The sequence below is a fragment of the Cupressus sempervirens genome, chromosome 8 (assembly GCF_028749045.1).
Source record: "Cupressus sempervirens isolate cs-2001-9-10 chromosome 8, ASM2874904v1, whole genome shotgun sequence".
In the NCBI taxonomy this organism is placed as follows: Eukaryota; Viridiplantae; Streptophyta; class Pinopsida; order Cupressales; family Cupressaceae; genus Cupressus; species Cupressus sempervirens.
In genome coordinates, this window is record NC_143125.1 from 156663808 (window position 1) to 156679456 (window position 15649).

Consider the following 15649-nt stretch of genomic DNA (forward strand, 5'->3'; position numbering starts at 1 on the left):
TGAATTGCAAATCCAACCATCGAGCTCTATGGGTATGCCTTGCATACTCGTAAATAATCTTTTCATGAAAAATCTTCATGAACTCATACACTAGAATCTTTTCAATGACTAAATCACATCTTTTACCATGTTTCCCATCTTTTAGAGCATATGTCACTGTCTTAAATTTTTTATAATCTACTATTTCATTTCCAATTGCATGTGTACTATCCATATGTTGACAAGTTGATAAAAGTTGCAAAGAACCACAAAATAAGCACGTACCATCCAAGCATGATGTCTTGTAAAATTATTGGCCGTCCCCTATTTCACATAAAATGTTGGATATGAATTCCCTTGAAGATCTTGGTGGCTCATTCATGTGACAATCCTAAAAAACAAACTGAGAATGCAAAACTACGCATATATTCCTAAAAACATCAAAATGGTTAGAAAATTCAATATGTATCCTACAACAAGTTGTGCATGTGTGATTTATCTTCACATAAAAAGGTTTACCCATCTCAAAAAATCTTTGACTTATTTGAATTTGAGGATACATACCAATAAATTTTGCAAAAAATTGTGTCTGAGTTGAGTCCAAAAAATGTTTCGCATGTGGGTCGCGATTTTGGCTACCAATCCTCCTTCTTACAACATCTCTTTGATTAGGGGAAACATGTGAGTTATTTTTCCAAAAATCTTTGATCAATGATTTCAAGGTTTCACTAATTTCTTTATCTTTTCGTAGTAGTCTACCACTAAATGTCCATAACTCATTTTTTGTTGGATCTTCCAATCTCACATGCCTTAGCATGGCTCTCCTTAGAGTAGCTCTACCAATTTTTAATATTTTTCTTGTCTTTCTCATGAGTCAAGCTTTCTTCATTTGGCTACTTACTATTGTTGATGTAAGTACTCGTCTTGTGATATTACTATCTTTGGTGTATGATTTAGAACCCACTTTTTCATAAGCACTCATTAGATTCTTTACAATGCTTTTTTCATTTGAATCGTCCATCGTTCTTAGCCCAAGAATCTTCATGATAGGCCTAAATTTCAAATTCCTTATCATTTCAACAAATAATTGGCATTGACCTGTAATATTTAATTCTTCAAAAAATAATCTCCACATATGATTAACTTTTCTTTGATAAGTACGCTTGCTAATCTTGTCAGGCATTGCTTTCAAAATGTTAGTATCAATATCAATCAAATATTTTGGTCTTCTAAAATGAATTCTAGAAGGTGTTCTAATCTCTTCAATTCTCTCAACATTTTCAACATTAATATAAGGTTGAGTGTATTGTGTACCTTGAACTGAAGATGATGTGCCTTGGTAATAAGATGTAAAAGATGTAATATCACCTACTTGATGTGTTGATGTTGTGCTTTCAACATGACATGATGGAGTGTGTATATCGTCAGATCTACAAATTAGTGTCTCTTCAACATTAGAGGATGATATGACTTCAACATTGGAAGATGGTGTAGCAGATGATATGACTCCAACATTTGAAGATGGTGTAGCTTCACAATTCAATTGTCTTTTTGAGTGTAACAATCTCATTTATTCTCTTTGTCTTTCTAATTCTTCCTCTTTGTTTTTTTGTACTGGTAGTTCTTGATCCTCTTCAAAAGTCAATTCTTCGTTATTGCTTTGCAATTTTCTTTGTTCATGTAGTAATTTCATTTTATCTCTTTTAATTTCCAAATCTGTCTCCCTATCTTGATTTGTTTGAGTTTTTCGTTTCTTCCTTGGCATGATGATGATTTCTACATGTCAAATTATTCAAACATCTAAATTACTTAAAATGTGTAAATTACAAACTATTCAAATGCATATAAAAATTATAATTATTTGAATGAATACACAATCTATATCAAACGACTTGTCAAATTTCTAACCATTTTGAAATAACATTTCATTCGAACATACAATTCACTATATATTAAACAACATGTCAAATTATAATCAAATTTGTATCTATATATTGACAAACAATATTTAAAATGAATTGCACTAACCTTTTCTATACAATTAATACTCAAAAAGTCTTCAAATTGTGTATCCAATGATTGAATTCGGTGTTTGCTAGCTTGAAAAAGTGTTGAAATAGTGTTTACTATGTTGAAACCCATGATTTCTATCAAAATAATAGAGTGCACAATAGACCAAAAGTAGAGAATGGATGAAATGGGCCCCAAAGTTTCTTTTTGACCATTTTTAGGTGATTTCATATAGTGCGTACACACTATAGCATGTATGCACTATAAAGTGCGTACGCACTATGTGAAAACACATCACTCCCTATCCTCCCTACTCTCTATCCTCCCTATTCTCTCTCTCTCTCCCCTCTCCTATCCCCTACTCTCTCTCTCTCCCTACTCTCTCTCTCTCTCCCCCCTTTCCCATCCCCTACTCTCTCTCTCTCGCTCTTCCTCTCCCACCGCCTACTCTCTCTACCTCTCTCACCCTCTCTCCTCTCCCATCCCCTACTCTTTAGATATCTCACACACACTCTCATCCTCCCTCTCCCACTTCCTACTATCTCTCTCTCTCCCCCATCCCTCTACTCTCTCCCATCCCCTACTCTCTCTCACACTCTCTCACATCTACTACTCTCTCTCTCTCTCTCCCCCCACTCTCCCATCCCCTAAACTCTCTCTTTTACAAATACACACTCCCATCCCCCCTCTCTTTCCCCCTCTCCCACTCCCTCTCCCACCACCTACTATCTCCCTCTCAAGTTCTCTCTCCCTCTCTACTCTCTCTCTCTCCCCCAACCCCTACTCTTACTGTCTCTCTCCAATCCCCAATTCTCTCTCACACACTCTCTCTCATCCTTTTCACTCTATCTCTCTCATCCCATATTCTCTCTCTGCCACCTCCTACTCTCTCACACTCTTTCCCATCCATTTACTCTATCTCTCCCATCCCATACTCTCTCTCTGCCACCCCCTACTCTCTCTCACACTCTCACAGTCTCTCCCATCCCCTACTCTCTAGATTTGTCACACACACTCCCATCCTCATCTCTCTATCTCCCTCTCCCTACTCTCTCTCACACTCTCTCCCATCCCCTACTCTCTCTTACACACACTCCTATCTACCCTTCTCTCCCTCTCCCACCACCTACTCTCTCTCTCTCTCTCTCTCTCTCTCTCTCTCTCTCTCTCTCTCTCTCTCTCTCTCTCTCAGGCTACTCTCTCTTTTTCAGATACACACTCCCATCCCCCTCTCTCTCTCCCCTCTCCCATCCCTTACTCTCTATATCTCTCACACACACTCCCATCCCTCTCTCTCCTCCTCTCCCACTCCCTCTCCCACCACCTACTATCCATCTCTCTCAAGTTCTCTCTCTCCCTCTCTACTCTCTCTCTCTCTCCCATCCCCTACTCTTACTCTCTCTCCCATTCCCAACTCTCTCTCACACTCTCTCCCATCCCCTACTCTCTCTCACACTCTCTCTCCCATCCTTTCACTCTGTCTCTCCCATCCTATAGTTTCTCTCTCTGCCACCCCTTACTCTCTCTCTCACTCTCTCCCATCCTTTCACTCTGTCTCTCCCATTCTATACTCTATCTCTTTCACACACACACACACACTCCCATCCCCCCCTCTCTCTCTTCTCTCCCATCCCCTACTCTCTAGATTTGTCACACACACTCCCATCCCCCTCTCTCTATCTCACTCTCCCTACTCTCTCTCACACTCTCCCCTACTCTTTCTCACACACTCTCCCATCCTTTACACTCACTCTCTCCCATCCCCTACTCTTTCTCACACACTCTCCCATCCTTTACACTCACTCTCTCCCTCTCCTACTGCCTACTCTCTATCATCTATCCTCTACTCTCCTTCTCTCCCCTCTCCCATCCCATACTCTCTCTCTTTCACAAACACACACACTCTTATCCCCCCACTCTCTTCTCTCCCATACCCTATTCTCTAGATCTGTCACACACACTCCCATCCCCCTATCTCTCTCCCTCTCCCTCTCCCACTCCCTCTCCTATCACCTACTCTCTCTCTCTCTCTCTCTCTCTCTCTCTCTCTCTCTCTCTCTCTCTCTCTCTCTCAAGTTCTCTCTCTCCCTCTCTACTCTTTCTCTCTCTCTCCCATCCCTTACTCTCTCTCTCTCTCTCTCTCTCTCTCTCTCTCTCTCTCTCTCTCTCTCTCTCTCTCTCTCTCCCCATCCCCTACTCTCTCTCTCACTCTCCCATCCCCTAATCTCACTCTCTCTCTCCCATCCTATATGAGCTCTCTCTGCCACCACATACTCTCTCTCACACTCTAACACTCTCTCCCATCCCCTACTCTATCTCTCTTACACACATTCCCTCCCCCTTCTCTCTCTCCCTCTCCCACTCCCTCTCCCACCACCTACTCTCTCTCCCCCATCACCTACTCTCTCTCCCCTCTCATATCCCCTACTCTCTCTCTCTCTCTTTCATAGACACACACACTCCCATCCCCCCTCCCTCTCTCCTCTCCCATCCCCTACTCTCTATATTTGTCACACACACTCCCATCCCCCCTCTCTCTCCCTCCCCCACTCCCTCTTGCACCACCTACTATCTCTCTCTCTCTCTCCCTCTCTATTTTCTCTCTCCCATCCCCTACTCTCACTCTCTCTCTTCCATCCCCTACTCTCTCACACACTCTCTCCCATCCCACTCTCTCCCATCCCATTCTCTCCCTCTCTCGCACCCCCATCCTGCATGAGCTCTCTCTGCCACCCCCTACTCTCTCTCAAACTCTCACACTCTCTCCCATCCCCTACCCTATCTCTCTTATACACATTCCTATTCCCCCCTCTCTCTCTTGCACTCCCTCTCCCATTGCCTACTCTCTCCCATCCCCTACTCTATCTCTCTTACACACTTCCATTCCCCCTCTCTCTTCCTCCCACTCCCTCTCCCACTGCTTGCTATCTCTCTCTCTCACTCTTTCCCTCTCTCTCCCTCTCCCACTCCCTCTGCCATTGCCTACTCTCTTTCTCTCCCATCCCCTACTCTCTCTATCTCTCTCTCCCCTCTCTCATTCCCTACTCTCTCTCTTTCACACACACACACCCATCCCCCCTCTCTCCTCTCCCATCCTCTACTTTGTCTCTCACTCTCTCTCCATCTCCCACTTCCTACTCTCTCTCTCTCTCTCTCTCTCTCTCTCTCTCTCTCTCTCTCTCACACACACACACACACACACACACACACACACACACTCTCATTCTCACTATCTCTCTCTCTCTCACTCTCACTCTCACACTCTCTCACACTCTCACTGTCTCCCTCTCTACTCTCTCTTTGCTACCCCCTACTCTCTCTCACATTTTCACTCTCTCTCCTATCCCCTACTCTCTCTCTCTCTCTCTCACACACACACACACACACACACACACACACATTTCCATCCCCCCTATCTCTCCCTCTCCCATCACCTACTCTCTCTTCCATCTCTTACTCTCTCTCGAGCTACTCTGTCTTTCCCCTCTCCCATTCCCTACTCTCTCTCTTTCATAGACATGCACTCCCATCGTCCTCTCTCTCACTCTTCCTCTGCCACTCTGTCTCCCACCACCTACTCTCTCTCTCCCCCATCCCCTACTCTCAATCTCTCCTCCCAACCTATACTCTCTCTCACACTTCCTCTCTCTCCCATCCCCTACTTTCAATCTCTCTCCCCATCCTATACTCTCTCTTTTCCACCCCTACTCTCTCTTACACTTCCTCTCTCTCACATCTTGTACTCTCTCTGTCACCCCTACTCTCCCATCCTATACTCTCTCTGCCACACCTAATATTTCTCACTTCCTCTCTCCCATCTTGTACTCTCTCCCCTCTCCCATCCCCTACTTTCTCACTTCCTCTCTCCCATCCTATACTCTCTCCCCTCTCCCATCCCCTACTTTCTCTCTATCTATTTATATCTTGTACACACACATAGCCATTCCCTCGTCCCCCTCCTAACTCTCTCTTTCTCTTGGGTTGCAATTTAAGTCTCAATAGTGCGTGCACACTATAGCACACACACGCTATTGAGAATTTAAATGCTTCTAATAGCACATGCACTCTATAGGGTACACACACACACACTATTGAAAGATTTGTATTAAAACCAAGCCTAAGGCTTTGTTTTACCTTGGAGATCCAACCCAAAGGTTTGGAGTTTATAAATAGGTCTAAGATGTGTTTTCCAGCAAACATACCAAAAATGATTGATTTTTCTTGTGTGCTCCCCTTCAAGATTCCTTGTGGTTGGGTATTGATAAGATCAGGTTACATAGCATTATAAGTCTCTATGTTAGCTATCTAACCATATAATTTATTTTTAATTTGAACTATTTCAATCCTTTCATCTATAATTTCTTTTGAATGTATGTTCATTTTTTGTCAAAAACCACCATGTACTAATTGGGCTATAGATTTTAGCTCATTCATTGAATTTTGCAACAACTTAGTTTTTTAGAAACTAGACTCCATTCTACACACTTTGAAAAAAAAGTTTTGATTTTAGATTAGTTTTCAATTATTTCTACGGGGAGCACATAGATATTTCACATTTTTGGGATGTGTCTACTTAAAAAATTCATTTAAAAAAAATAGACATTATAAAATTACCCAAAAAATTTGGGATAAACTACATAGTGTTAAGTAACTTTTGACCAGTGCGATTAAAGAATTTCCAAAAAAAAAAGTTAAAATTTTAGGGGGGCCACACTTTGTACTGTTTTATGTTTTTTTGGAATAAACAATACCACTTTTTGTGGCCCCCTTTTTTGAGGACCTAAAACTAAACCATTTTGAAAAGAAAATTAATAGTTTAGAAACTAGATTCAAAGGACTACGACTTTTTTTTTGTCATATCTTAAAATTTTGAGCATAACTATCTCCAAATTCTTGTTGAAGTTCAAAATTTGCAGATTTCAGGAAAAATGTGTCCACTTATACCCCCCTTTTGGCACCACAACTTGGTGCACTTACCCACCCACCTACTAAAACTACAAATCATTGATATACTAACTCGTTTACAAAAAAGCACTTCTTCAAATTAATCAACGATTTATTTTCCCACAACTTCTCAAATGCCCTACGAATATGCATTATATGCTCCTCCAATGTCTTACTGAAGATCAAATATCATCTAGGTAAACAATGGAAAACTTACCCAAAAATTCATTCAGTACTTCATACATGAGTCACATGAAAGTGCTTGGCGCATTGGTTAGCCCAAAGGCATGTCTAGCCACTCATATAATCCTTTCTTTTTCTTGAAGGCAGCCTTCCATTCATCTCCTTCTCTAATCCAAATCTGACTTGAACTCTCTCAAATCAACCTCTTCTACAACAAGTCTTGTACTTATTTCTTCAACTCTTCTCTTTTTGTAGGTGTTATTCCATGTGCTGCCTTATTTGGGAAACTAACTCCTAGAATCAAGTCCATCTAATGACTAATATTCTTCATTGGTGGTAATCTATTAGATACAATATTTGGAAACTCATCCAACAAATCTACAACTTTTGCAAGTACATCTTCTACTTTTTCTTTAAACCATCTTTTGGAATTATAGAAAAACACATATGCTCATGCTTCATACCCTCTAGGAAATTTCTTCCATAAACAAAAATTATTCTGGCATTACTACATGTATTTTCTTTTATGTCTTTCAATTGCTTTATCCTATCTCACACTCCATCCTTTGTCAGGGAATATGTATTTGCACAACCATCATGTATAACATGCCTATCAAACTGCCACAATCTACCCAACAACATATGAAATGCATTCATGGGTATGATATCACATAGTACCTCATCATGTTAGCTTCCAATGTTGAACTTCATTAAGCATTATTTATTAGCCACAACCTTGTGGTCATCTTGCACCCTCTGTGAGAGATAAATATGGGCTTTGTATTATTTGACTAAAGTATAGAATTATAGATTTTAAAAATGCAATAGGAAATCCACATAGAACCTTCCTTACAACATTCAACACAACAAAGCTATAAACCACTACCCATAATTGTCCTAAACAACCAACAAGCCTTCCTTATATAGGCAATTTTTCACCATCCGAGAAGGTTCGAGACATTTAGTCCTAACTCTTGAGGCCGACCAACCCTAAAATTATATCATTTTATTACATAGAATCAGCTCAAAATTATTACAAATTATATTTTTATGGTTTTTAGGTAGCCCAACTTCTAGAGACCATAACTTAAAAACTGTTGACCTGATTGGCTATTATAACCCCTTCTCAAAAATGACAACTCTTGTTCTACTTTTGATCTACAATGATTGATCACACAAGCGTCCATCAACCAAGGTTTAAGCTCATTTCAGGGCCTCTAAGGCTTTCAAAATTGAACTCAAAGTTTTTATACGAAAAATCTATAATAACTTCACCAATACGTAAGATATGACAATGAAACTCATCTAGCATATTGATATATCTAAGATGAACCTCCACCTATGAAATTAGAACATTTAGAGCACATATGACCAACTTACTAAAAATAGTAATCTTCAATAAACAACAACTCTGTATTGAAATAACCTTTATTGAAAAGACAAAAACAAAAATATTTTTGGTTGATGCAAGATTGCTCTTACACCCAAGATGCTCCTACATCAATTTAAGATATTTAAGAATCACTCATGAAATATTTTCTCATGCCTAAAAATGTTTGATTCATGAAATTTAGGCTAAAAAGGAATCATATACAATGAAAAAAAAACTTCTCAAGCTCTAGTTTAATTTTTATATAATTTTTTAGTTTGGTATATGTTCTCTTAGTTGTGTATGATGTAAATCTCATTTGTCAAGCTTCAAGAAGTTCTTAATGTTTTAAATTCTTTTCATTCCTATTGGATATTCATATAGGTGACATTTCAATCAAATAGGAACTAAATTTAAGTTTTTGTTTTGTATATTTGGGTTGCTAAAAATTAACTACAAGAACCTATAAGTTCTATTTTACATTTTAAAAGGTTGTAGGAATTTTTATTTTCTATATTGATTAATTTAAAATATTGATAAGTGTTCTTATGAATATAGATATGCTTTTGTATTTTTTCTAGCATCTACTAAGTGTTTTTAACATTTGGATAGTGAAAAAAATTAAGTTTTCTTGTTAAAGCACATCTTTCTATTAACCATGATTTTTTAAAAAAAAAATTTAAGTTATTTGAGAATTTAAATTTGTTTCTTGATCATTTTAGTCAACATGGAGGCTATGAGCTTGTTACAATGTATGTGGATCGATCTAAAGAGTTTTAAATATTTTGAAGCAAAAAATAAAAATCAGTTAAATAAATGAATGATAATTGTATGAGAAGAATGTGAGAAAAGAGGATATATAAAAGATAGTTAAAAGGGAGATCAAATTTTATCTAAAAAAATCAATGAAGAGTCCAAGGTATATAGAACATAAAGAATCCAAAATAAATAGAACAAAGGCCACCTAAACTATGTTAAATATGATAAAAATTTATTTGTAGATTAATTTATAAAATATGATGTAATTTGTTTTTTCTTTAATTCTTGTACACTTCAAATCCCTTAAAGCACTATTGGTGAATTTTTTGGCTATAATTATTTTATTAAACTATTCTTGGTGTGAATTTTGTTTCTTGAGTTGTGTGAATTTGTGAAAGAAAAAAGTAATATAAAAACTACTAGATTGGGAAGTACACCCTAGTCTAGATTTGCATTAATATAGAGCACAAACATATCTTAGGTATACTAGTTTTTCTTTTGGTTTGATTTTTTCTTTGGGCCAACTATAGGTATGTGCTCATTAGTTTTGTATAGGTTGAGAGCACTTTATTTCAAGATATTGATGCATTTGTAAACTTTGTAATAATGAACCAACATCAGAAGTGCATTTTTTTTTGGTCGAGGGGTTAGGAAATGGTGTTGGGCCTTGCACTCAACAAGAGTTGATCCCTAGTGAGCTCTTTGTGAGTACCAGTAGACCAAGGGCCTTTTAACCATAATATCATTTTATATTTAACTGTCTCGTGTATTATGAGATTTCTAGAAGATTCTATCACTTTTTAAGAAAAAATCACAGCTCTATATAAGATCTTATTCATTCTAAAGATAAAATATACGACTCTATTCATTACAAAGATAAATGAACATAAATCTACAATACGTAAGATTGTCAACACAATTCTTTATCTTAATAGTTGTTCAATTTTCTATTTTATAATACTCAATTACAACAAGAAATCTCATTATTATTATTATTTTTTAAATCTTACAAACCCACTTATAAAATGCATTTCTTAAACAAAACTAAAAAACTCAAATGTTCTTTCTACCAAACGAGACACGAGCTCTCATCTCCACTAAATCTTTTGTCAACCAATATTAAAGATGAAACAAATAATCCTCTCTTTTTGACTATTTTGGATCTTGAAATCCAACTTATATGTTAGTTTATAAAGAAGTTGTGTCATATTTTGATTCAGAATCTCCGTACTTATAATGTATACTTGCAATCAAGAACATTATTATTATTTTCATATAAAATTCCCACCATCATGTGGTGAGAAATGTGCAAAGTGTCTACGGCATGAAAATGTGCATCCAGCCCACATGAGTTGTAATCCAATTCTGCCCAAATGGGAAGCATGTCATCAATGTGTTATGTGACACTTTGGCTTTAAAAAGAAGGAGACCTAAAAATTTAGTGAGATGTGGTCCACAAAAAACTCAAAAAAAAAAAAGTATTCCTATTAAAGCGAGATTTTCCCATCCATATATACTCAATTTCTCAGTTGTAAGAACTTAAAGCTGTTTGAGATGAATTTCATGGCAGAACAGACTGAATAAGGTACGGAAATAACTCATCGCTCTCTATTATTATTAGCAATAGTTCATGTTTTTATGTTGGATCCATTTAGTTGTTCTAAGTTCTGATTGAAATAAACGTTCCGGTCTTCTTCTATTCATTATTGTTTATTATTGATCTCTTTCTGGTGAAGGATTACATTGTGTAATCCGAAACATCCAAATTAAAAACTCACAAGATACAATAACTCTGGTCTTAAGTTTTATGTTCATCCATCAGGTTGAAAAGACAAAGGAGAAGATCCCAGAGGAGTGTTGATTGGTAGAGAATTGCATTGATCACAATGGAAGAAAATACCCAGTTGGAAGAACTTAATGTTTCAGTTAATGGAGGTAAATTTGGACTGCAAGTGTTTCACAAGGACCGGATGAAATGAAAAGAATGCGTAGAATTGAGAGTTCCTCCATCCATCACTTCTTTATTTACCAATTCTTTATCAAGCTCAAGTTTCTTTTTCCTGTCAAATATATCATAACAGATTCCATCAAAATATATCCTACCATATAAAATGGTATTTCTTTATCAAAAGAGATCTGCGTAGTGGGCATTTATCTATCTCACAGGCCTTTGATGCAGACCCGTCATACCCACAAACACAATATGGTTTTGATAAGTCAAATTATGGTGAATGCAATCCACAAACTTGTGGATTTTATAATGAGTATTTTAATGGAGGTATTTTCTTGTATCATGGACGATCTTTATGTTACTCTTTATGATCACTCTATTATTCTTGTTATTAGCTGTAATGGTCATTAGTTGGAGATTAGTTTTAATATTTTTAAAGAGTTATAGCATGTGAGTTGATAATCAAAGTATAATTCAAATTTATTTGTTTTTTTAATTAGTCTTGATATTAATGTTGGAATTATATTTTATAAAAAAATTATTAATATGAAGATGGGTGGTTTCTCTAGGATTTAATCTCTAGCTTTCTTTTGGTCATTCATGGTAATTTATTTTATTTTTTACATTGAAATAGTTAATTTGTGCTTTGTTTTTTGCTTTGGTCATTTAACTCTCCCAAGGTAATTCCCTATCCTCCACCTTTTTTTTGGAAATATGTTTTTAAATATTGTAAATTAATAGAAAATACTTGTTCATAAAAAATTTATATTTAATTCTAATCTAAAATACAATTGTAGTTGATTAGCTTCAATAGAAACAACTCAATTATATTTACAAATAAATATTAAAACAACATCTCAAATACATATTTATGCAATTATACACATATTTTTAAACTAATATAGAATGCTTAAGGAAAATTATAAGATTAGATACATCTCTACATCTAACTGTTTCTATTTTAACTTCCTTTTAATTGTCATGGCCTATTGTAAGAGTAATAATAAAAGCTCGTTTATTCTCAAACTATAGAATAGCAAGTCCTTAGAGATGTTCAGAATAGAAAAAGTGAAACTTAGGCAAACATTGACATATATATAATTTCAAAAAATATTGAATTTGTGGTAGATCAATTTGATAAGATCTAAAAATTATAAGAATTGTTGATTTCATTAACACAAGTATAAACACACTTTACTCAGACACATCACGCTTTTAAAAGAACTGATTATCTCAATCCCCTTATTTCAACTAAGTTCCACTTGTAATATATTAGGCTTAGTTTAATTATGGTTTGATTTATTTATTTAACATTAAATCACAACTTTTTTATTATATTATATGATTTATTTTTAGGTTATGATTTATTTACCTAAAGAAAACTAATAAAATGTTAGGCTTCATCATACATTAAATCACAACTTTTTCTTTGCTACCATACATATTTTATTTTGAATATATTTTTTTTTAACTCTATGGTTTGAGGATGATGTTGACACAATTTAGAGTAATTTTGCACACTATATGCAAGGAGGCCAATGTTGTTACTTTTTTGCCTTTATTTATTTCAAATCTGAGTAAAATGCAATTTGTTACAAATTATGTAAATATTTTGAGATTTGTAAGACAATAAAAGACGAGACTTAGTTTTTGTTCATTCTCCTTATTCAAAATATCAACACATATATATAATTTCACAAAAAAATACAAAACACAATTCTGTTAATAAAATTATAATAGTGATGAGCAAGTTGTGGGTTTGGTGGAATTACTATCTTTTTGCCAAACCCTAGGTTATCTCCTTCAACCCCTTAACTAAACTTCTCAGTGTGCATCATGTGTGAGTTTGTATTCCCAATCTCCCCCCTTATTTCTTTGAAAATTTTGGCTTTGGCCATTGGTAACTCTATTACTCATTTTCTAAAGGTGGATGATACTATGACCGCTATATGTCATTGCATCTTTTCAAATATTTTGCTGGACATTGATATTTCCATGTCTCCCTGGAGATATGGCTTGCATGATGGGCAATATACCACATAGTCAATCGATGGGTTATGAGAGCTTAAGCCATTTTTAAAATTTCTCTCTATTGACCACTTGGCCTCATATTGTTCTCTCTTAAAATGTAAATTATTTTTTACTTAATACAAGGACATGTTAATGATGAGCATTTGGTTGTTGATGCCTTTGATTCTTATCTTGATGACATGAGAGCCACAAGATCCATGAGAATTGTTGGAGTTTTAAAACTATTGAGAAATAGAGGGCCTCAATACCAAAATGATAATTTACTTATGCAACCTAAGGACTAGCCATTTCCTATTTTCAGTTACACATGCACACCATTTGGATCCAACATTAACAGAACCAGGAATGGTTTTCTTCTCTTTAGGCTCTACAAAACCAAGGTGGGTATACCTAAGGGATGACTCAATCTAACTGTTGTTGTACGCAAACTATCTTAGTTTCATTTTGATTCCCATCCTCAATCCATAAATACATAGCTAATTGTGACATTTAAAAAAAAATACATCCCATATAAGAGATTTGGTCATAAAGTCTTCTGTAGATTTGCAAGTATTCTTTGCAACAGTGGTTAACTAAGGCTAGAATATTTCATGCAAACAAGTATTGACCAACTTTGAAAATCTTCAGGAAATAAAAGTAAAATTGATTGTAATTTTGCATTTGATACCCATCTATGATCTATTTCTCTTCCAATTGAATTAATTTGACCAGTGCCTATTCCATTGGGGTTCAGAGTCTATTGCAATTCCATGGATATGATCTATTTCCTTACAAGAAATATCATCAACAATTCTTATTGGACTTTATCATTCAAAACATCCTTCCCATTACTGCAGCAATCTTATCACTTTCATCAAAGCCTTTACTTAATTCATTGAACTAATTGCAGTGAAGAAAAGATATACAACCTAAGTGGATTGCATTCAATTGCACAAGCCTTTACTTATACAACATCAAGATGACTAAGTAATAAAAAAGGAGACATAATTCAGAAAGAACTGATATGGGGACAACTCATAATTTGTATTCATTTTCTTTGAAAATTGTATACACTTGCAGTAAAACTTAGAATGACCTTAGGAAGAAACACAGAGATCATTCTTTATTAATGTATTCCCATAAATTAATAGACAAAATACATCATAAAGCTTGTTCAAATTACTTGGACCAAAAAAAAACTAAGTATCACTAATAGCATTAGAAATCAAACCATCACATTGCCTTGAAAACTCATTTATATAGGCATGAGTTGCAACAAGCAAAGGGCAAATGTGATTGACAGGTGTCCTTCAAAAGATTCTTACATACACCTATCACAAGAAGAAAAAACTATGAATAACAAAAAGACTGGTACATTGCAAATCCTTTTGTGGGTCCCTTTCTGTTATTCCACTTGGAAAGACAAAAATACTATGATCGGATTCTTTTATCATTATGATTCCTCAGGGTAGGTGGCCATCAAATGTGAAAGTGATGAGCCATCTTCTACTACCTGAGGATTCTCTTTGTCTTTATCATCAACGGTAGGGGCGACTTCTATTTTTCTACCTTCTTCTTCCTCATCATCCCCCACCTCATCATCTCCTACCGTCTGTTCTATAGACATAAATTTTTCTTTCCACTCATTGTAGGCAGTGTTATCCAGCCAATCAAAACTCTGGACCTCTCTTTATACAATTATCAAAGAATTTGCAATTGCCTCCATATCCATTAGATCTTTTTTAACAATGTTGTAGAACAACTGCACTTTTACCAGCTCTTCATTTGTCATTGCCCATAATAGATGGCCTGGTTCATTTATAACTTTATTCATTCTTTCACAAAATATTTCATCCAACTCCTTCTTCCATTCTTCCCTTTCCTTCACTTTCTCAATTGTCTTTAAAGCACAAGGGAATAAATCAAATTTCTTTGTAAAATAATTGGAAAAAAAAATAGTTAATCTTATTTGGAAGGAATCTTGTTTATCATCAAAACCTTGCAATTGATTTAACAAATCAAAAATCTTTTCTATCTGATGGCATGTCAACTGAATAACAGATATACACATAGCAGTGATATCTTTATTTCTTTATGTCCATTTTTTTACAATGGGTCTGAATACAACTTCATTTCCTTTTAACTCATCCCTAATAGCTACAATCCTTATTATTAAATCAAAAAATGATGCCCATTCAATTCTATCTACTAAATACACGATACCCTACCTCAATTTTTCTTCATATTGATTATTAAGTTCTACATGTAATGCATATAATTTATTTTTCTCCTCTTCAAAATCCTCTGCAGTATAGAACTGAGGCCTTTTTGTGGTATCTAGTATCTCAATAATTGGTGTTGATTTAAAAGGCTCAATAGGTGGCCATGGGGGGTATGCAATCCTAGGTTTACTAGATTCTCCTAATTTTCTTTTCCCGAGAATC

At 35.6% G+C, this 15649-nt stretch overlaps 1 long non-coding RNA gene across 1 annotated transcript; it reads left to right on the forward strand.

The window, feature by feature from the left end:
* Window positions 1-10700: 10700 nt before the first annotated feature.
* Window positions 10701-11538, forward strand: LOC149542029 (uncharacterized). Its single transcript, XR_016355173.1, has 2 exons — window positions 10701-10829; window positions 11067-11538. It is a non-coding gene; the product is annotated as an uncharacterized LOC149542029 (long non-coding RNA).
* Window positions 11539-15649: the final 4111 nt, after the last annotated feature.